The sequence below is a fragment of the Electrophorus electricus genome, chromosome 21 (genome assembly GCF_013358815.1).
Source record: "Electrophorus electricus isolate fEleEle1 chromosome 21, fEleEle1.pri, whole genome shotgun sequence".
NCBI lineage: Eukaryota > Metazoa > Chordata > Actinopteri > Gymnotiformes > Gymnotidae > Electrophorus > Electrophorus electricus.
Window position 1 is genome coordinate 9,228,836 of NC_049555.1, and position 7,500 is coordinate 9,236,335.

Here is a 7,500-nt window from a genome sequence, read left to right on the forward strand (position 1 = left end):
TCTACTGTGTGCGCGCTCTCCGTTTCAACACTCCGCTTCACTCTATTTGCCTGCTCCTTTCGCTGGGGCGCGGCGAGTTGACCCGGGGTCTGACCCACGCGCCTGCAGGCGTGGCTTTTACTGCCTAGTTTCTGTCTCTACTTTTAGTTCTATCCATCTATGACAACCCCTTTCAGGTTTATATATATATCCCTTGCCTTCACCCCATGAACAATTATATACACGTTCATCCCAAAGACTCCAACTTCTTAATTCACAATAGGCCATCGTCCTATGAGTGAGGTCAGGCCGGTTTGTAAGAATTGATTGCTTGTGAAGTGCTAATCAATGGGAACCGTTTCTCTTCCAGCTGGTAAAAGGTAGACCATTGTATTAAAACAGAGGAAAGCTGTGGTATACGCAAAGGACACAGACGTGTGGACACACACAATATGACAGTCGCCAAGACGAGGGAAAATGACAAAACGCAGCGACCTAAATAGAAGTGAGTTTCTGAACACGCCTTGGCTCCAGCTTGACCCTTCGTTGCTTTTTTTTAATCCTTTGAAAATTTCCCTTTGAGAAAAACCAAAATGGAAAAAAGTCATTTTTTAGGCTTCTTTCAGACAAAATGTGCCCTGAAGCTTTTTAAATTAGAGCTTGAACTCTTAATGACACTGCAGTCATAATGAATCTATCATAAACATGTGATGCGCCCCCCCGACACACACGCAGATCGGTAGTGCATAGGCTGTGGATCAGCCGCTGCCTGCCTTCCTGCCTGACGTCACGGAAGCTGATACGTGGCCGCTTGCTGACGCCCATTTAACGGGCAAATTATGTTTAAACATTACATCTTCTCTCTTATGGCTGACATCCGGAGCCTTTCTGTGCGGTATCCAGAAAGTTTTCGTATGCGTTGAAAACGGCAGGGAGAGTGTGTGTTTGTGCGTGTGTGTGTGTGTGTGTGTGTGTGTGTGTTGGCGGGGGGGCCCTTACATTTGAGTGTAGTCTCCAGTTGAGCCACATACTATCCATCAGGGCTCTCTCTCGACGGTAAGGCATTGTACAAATCTTATGATTGACATGAAACACAGCCTCTCTGCCTCCAACTGTTTAGGCAGCATTAGCTGGAGTGGCAGCCATCTTGCTAGGAGTTAATGATAATAATTATTTAGCATTTTTTATTGCAGGATAATTATTTAAGAGGTTCATGTAGTCAGCAGTGTAATCAGTAAAGAGCGATTACAGAAAATCCACAGGCAGGCAGATGGTAGCTGTTGTGGCCCACCCAGCCGCCCCCAGCCCTCCAATCCTCCAACTACTGCACATTATACCAGCCTGCGGACGATGACAGCAGAAAGGCCAAGTGATAAAATGAAACTCTTTGCCTGCGTAAAAGCGCACGTATGCGTATTTAAGCTGCAGCCTGATTAGTTGGAGCCTTTGGTGGTGGGTGGGAAAGCAGCAGCCCAGCCTATGAAACAGTAATAGTAATGTCCTTTTCAGAGGAATCTTCAGAGGCCTGACCCACGCGATTTTGTCCATTAGTGCAGTATGTGTCAGCCTGGCTGTTCGCACGCCATCCACTGGGAATAAGGTCGATGTTTGTTCCACAGCTCTTGCAAGATGTGCTTAGTGTACAGCCTCGCTACTGTCCCAACCATGTGCAACCCTCCCCCCCCACATTGTACACAAGCAACAAGGATGAAAATGTCTTTTGCTTTCCAGGGTCAGAGCCATTCGAACACCAAGGCTGCTGCCCTACATTCCTCACTAATTGTATAATTGGAAAAAGCTCTCCAAATGAGCGGCCCCTTTTAGCAGGTCTGATCTTCCCAGTGCCACGACTCCCCAACCAGCCACCCTTCAAAGTAAATCACAAAAGAGCATGTTGGGATGTCGGGAATAATAATCATTTCCAACAGCGTCCGTCGCCAAAGCGGAGTGGCAGCGTGAAACGCATGCAGTGCCGTGGCTGAACGTGTCTGCGGTTCTGATGGCCGACGTGTGGTGCAGGGCCGAGCCAACCACACAGCCCTACTAGCAGGACACTCCGCAAACCCACGCGGCAGCTTCGCGGCTAACGCAACAGGACGCTCTGTGGAAAGCTCCAGGGACTCAGGTGTATTGCCGCTCATGTCCTAGTGGGGGCGCTCATCGGTCGTAAAAATGGTCAGGGGCTTCTGAGGCTGCTCCTCTCCTGTCACTACCCTGATGATTTGCCCGGGCACTGTCCGGTCCTTCATATTTTATTATAGCGCCTGTGCTCATGGCCGAATTGGATTTCCGGAATTACGGCCGCGCACGTGTGCTCTGCCGTTCCTCCTGTGGCGTGCGTTTCTGAGGTCGGCACGCCTCCGAAGGCGTCACGGAGACCGCTTAAAACGAATCTGTTAATTAACCCTATCGACCAACCCAAAAATAGAGGCCAATGCAATTTGCATATGCCGGGCATGATCAATGCATTAACTGATTTCTTTTTTCCCGCCCAAATCTGATTTCCTCTGTTTTGAAGTGTGAGCGAGGGAGGCAGGTCTGGTGCTCATCGATCCAACACTGTGCAGACAGGAATACAAAGCATTTTATTATGCACTGAGGGCAAGAACATGTTAGCAGCACTTTGATTTCAAAGTTTATTACGCATTTAACCAGAACATGCCTTAGATTCTTTTTCTACTTTTAAGAGGCCTCGCTCTGAGTTTCCGATGCATACTACGTGTTCTATTTGTATTGTCCTTTAAAACAGCAATAATTAAAATGCATTCACAGTTTTGCTCGGTGAACGTTGTGCTCGGGCATTAAACAGTGCTCTAATTGGTAGCTGAGTGGAACACGTAGTATTAATAAGGTGATATTTCTTCAGGCGAAACAAAATCTGTTCGCTTTTCCCTGATTGAGGCGCAAACAACAACACGAAAAACAACAACTAAGAAAAAAAAAAGAGGGTGGGGGAGAAAAACAATAGGTGTTAAAAAAGCAATATGCTGCGTTTTCTCAAGAGCGGCTTATTATAGCGTATTGATTTATAAGGCTTTAAACGCGATCCACTGTGCCTGTCAAGGGCAGAGAAAGAGACGAGGAGAAAGGGCAGGAGAGAGACGCGGGCCAGGCGGGCACTGATCGGCAGCCGGCGGGTGATGTGGAAAGCCCTGCTCTGAATAGTTTTGAAACACAAAAGGGTAATTGTTTTAGCCCAGATGTTGCTTTCGCACAACAAGCAGGATACAATGTTCCTACTGAGCTGATGAGCCCAATCAGTGAAATGATTAAAAATTGATTTTGTCCCTGTAATTACAGTATGTAAACTACTTAGCCAGGATTGCAAAGGAAGTGATTTTCTAATTACGTATATACTCTGGTGTCTAATGATTGGTTTTTTGAAGTAATGAAGAGAGGGTCCTAACGACTCCTCTGTGTTCTGTTGTTTAAGGAAAAAAAAAGACAGAGTGAGGGAGAGAGAGACCATCATTAGGGTGAATGCAGCAGGCAGACAAAGGGCTGGAATTGAATTTTCACAACGGTAAAAAGGTGCAGGGATTGTGTTTGTTAACATGTGAGCTGGACGCTAATGGTGGCCGTGACTTGTGTGGGGTCACCAGAGCGACAGTCTGGACCCTCCAATTAAATCCCCCTGGAGTCATGATTACCATAATACACACACACACACACACACACACACACACACACACACACACACACACAAATGCGTGCACACTTACTCATCATATGCGTACAGACAAAGATTAATTTTTTAATTTGATAATTTTAACAAAATTAGCAGCTATCATAGTACATACTGCACTTCCACATCAATGTGGAGAATAATTTGTCTATAAAATTATCAGAACTATATGTTCTACAGTAATTAAATATATTAAGACAATGTACTTGGCTATTTTGGTAAACTGTATGCATGGAAGCTGATGGAACATTGTGCATTATTAGGGTGAAGTAAAACCTTTAGGTTGTAACAGTGCTTTCTTGCTTTGGTCCACCCTTGCTGTCTTCAGCTGTGTGTGGCTAATTTTCTTACAGCTTTCTTACTTATTGTATGTATAATATATCATTTCTTGTAAGTGGCAGACAAGCATGACACTTTTACTTATTAGAACAGTGTTTCAAACTTTCAGGAAATTCTAGGCAGAATCAGATGGGTCAGGGCTCACTTTAGCCTCCGTTTTTACAAAAGAGAAGTGCATCTTTCAGCAATTTAAACCATACTGCGAAGTGCTTTTACATTTGTTCCATTTCTTTGCTTTTATATTCATTAGCTACAGATTTGAGTAATCTGATAAGAGTTCACAATTTGTGACGTGAACAGGATGGAAAAAAGAAAGCAAACAAAACTGAAATTTCCCCTCAATCGGAAGGCACGCTCACACAGCTTTGCATTGTGGGTGGATTTGGGATGGGGTGTGGAGTGGGGGTAACATAAATCTAGATCCATTATAATAGACAAAAAAAAAAAAAAAACAACTTTGGAGAAAAAAACAGAGCGAGACAGAGACAGAGAGAGACAGAGACAGAGAGAGAGAAGGAAAGGGAGTTTGTTGCTGAAGCTTTGAAATGCTGCCAGTATCAAACTGTACTTTTCAGACAGTTGACTGGGAGAGAAGCCGATAGCACAGCAGAGTCTAGCCCCTTTAATAATTCATTTAGTTAGGCTATGATCTATCATTTTGTACCTTTTGACATGTGATATTGAAATTTAATATTGCATCAATACAAATGATGTATTGCCAGTCGGCACGGGGGATGTGGATGGCAAAGAGATCTTTGGATGTCTCTCAGTCCCCCCCCCCCCCCCTCTGTTCAAAGCCATATTGTGCACTAGCACAAAGGCAGACACTCAAAAAAGCACCCCCTCTTCCCAGCACTTTGATATGTATGTTTAAAAATTACATCTTTAAATGTTCAGGGAAGGATTTTCTCATACGTATTGTGTGTGTGTGTGTGTGCGCACATGCACGCGTGTTCACATGTGTGTGCATATGTGTGTATATTAAGGGCTTAGTGAAAGAAAGCATAACGGAGATGAGAGTGTTGTTGTAAGGAGTAGATGAGCTCCACTATACAGGGAGCTTTTGACATCAGCCGAATCCCTGGAGAGATCAGTGACACACAGCTCACTTCAGTCCTCTACATTTCAGGGCTTTCCGTGGCCAAGTTTCACTCTAACATATAGGCTACCCTACTTAGCTAGTGCCGTACAGTGGACCATATGTTCAACATATCGGTTATCTTAAATGCCCAGACTATTTACGGCTGCTTTGTTCCTTAGCCAAGAGCCCTGAATGAAATATGATGTAACCTTGTGATAAATAGAAGTAATCACGACATCTCTATCCGGTGAGATTCCTCTTCTTTGTCAAAGGTAAAGGTGAACTACCTTTGCGATGTACTGTACATTTCTTTTAGCGCCTGTCTTTGCCGCAGTGTATGGGGAGATATCGGGAGGTATTTTTGGGATAAGTGCCCACACGAGCTGCGAATCCTGACACTCGTTGTGTAGGCCCGGCGCCGCGCGCTCGTGCTAATGATATCCGATCTGTACGACAGCTCCCGCGCTCCCATCCGCAGCGGAGCCGCTGCGATTATTAACGCACAACTCGCCTCTGCGCCCCGCTCTCGCTGCAGCGCCGGTGATCGGCGGATGTCAGTCAGGCTCTCTTTGGGGAGCCTCGGCAGGTGAGGCGGTGGGTCGGCACTCCGCTCGCTACGCCAGATGGGTGAGGATGCGGGGAGAGCGAAACAGGATGCAATCAGAAAGTCACCTTTAGGATTGAACGGTGCAAACGGAGCGACGCCGCTTTCGAGTTCTTTGTGCCCTAGAAACGGGGGTCGTCCTGCCGCGCTCGCAAGCGTATTTTCTAAGAGGTTTTTTTTTTACTTCAGCCAGACAACCAAAAGTCGCCATTCGGAAATATGATATTGACGAGGGTATTTTTTTCCTACTGCAAGCTCAAAATCTGTATCTGAGTTCGTTTATTTGTCTCTGTGTGTCCGGCTTTGTCTTTGAAATAAACCTGCAGAGGGCAACTTAGCGGGTGGGGGCATCTGTTACCAGCAACTTCTACCGAATCATGGGATATGTCGTCTATCTGATGAACAATTAGACCAACCTATATCTATAGTAAAGGCCTGATAAGGATCTTATCTTGAGGTGCATATTGTTAACAGATGGGATTCTCAGTTCTTTGGCGTTGTATTCATGCACGCGGCGCACGCGCGAGTGTGTGTGTGTGTGTGTGTGTGTGTGTGTGTGTGTGTTTGCGCGCGCGCGCGTGAGATAGAGAGAAGGGAGAGAGCGTGCGCCCGTGTGTGTTTGCTGTCAGTCGGTGGATGGACTGCTCGAGCACTTCATCTTTCATTGTAAATCTGAGGCTCCAAATGAAGATTGATTCAGTGAGAATGCAAAAAATGCATCCGTTACGCCGACATATATTATAATTTACTAGCATGTGACACGTGCACACACATATGCATAGGCATTATCAAGTGTCCCCCGCATATTCATGGGGGGGCTGTGTGTTATTAAAGCCATATGATATAATTGCATTTGATGTGAAATAACCACAGATTCAGTGTTGTTCCCATGCGAGCATGCCAGCGGAGATGGACGAGGACATTAGCGCCAGGGACAACATTAGATTTGCTCAAAATTATTGATCTTTTGTTTGCGAGCCAAGTCGGCAATAAATAACCGAATAAGAGAGACGTGACTCATTATCGCCGTGCCAACTGACAGACCTCTATCAAAACAAGTCTCCTGCATTCTGCCTCTCTCATCTCCCGTGTCACAGAGACTCAAATCTAATCACATTTTAATTCCTATACTTTCACAGTCTCCCCCTTTAACTTAAGGCCTCTTTCCATCACTATCTGATTCCCTTAAAATTTTAATCCGGCTGAGATAACCTGCATTAGTCCATATTTTGCACACACGCGCGCACATTTGGAAGCTCTGTGTTTTATTCCCACCTTCTTAGTGGAAAAAATCCTTTTATCACACAATGGGTAATTTATATCCATTACCAACGTTTTCAATCCCTTTCAGGGCGGCTGTCAGTGCCTTTGGCACCCTCATGATTAATGTGATCTAATAATAGTGTGCCATTATATTTCCTTTAGTAAAACATGTACCAACATCCTATTCAGCTCCAACCAAATTCATAGCCTCTTAGAATGGTTCTCGCCTTTCCTCGGCTGAAAGACAAGATTGCTATTTTCGCACAGGAGATGATTGTGGAGAGGGTTCTGTGAATGTGGTTTCATATTTTGCATCATTCTGTGAGTGAGATGAGATGATGTGTTTTTGTGTCGGGCGCACACGCGTGTGTGTGCGTGCACACGTACGCGCGCGCACGCGTGTGTGTGTGTGATGAGAGATTGGGAGGTGTGTCTCAGAATGAATTAGTGTCTGTATGTGTTAATGTTGATTCCTGTGGTTTAGCATGCTTCAGGATATGTAGTGTAATGCAGCTGTGTTATAGTGAAAGGGGGCATACTTGCAACTGA

At 45.3% G+C, this 7,500-nt stretch overlaps 1 protein-coding gene across 2 annotated transcripts in view; it reads left to right on the top strand.

Moving 5' to 3' along the window:
• Positions 1-7,500, top strand: part of znf536 (zinc finger protein 536) — a 170,179-nt gene that overhangs the window by 23,414 nt on the left and 139,265 nt on the right. The window lies entirely within an intron of this gene.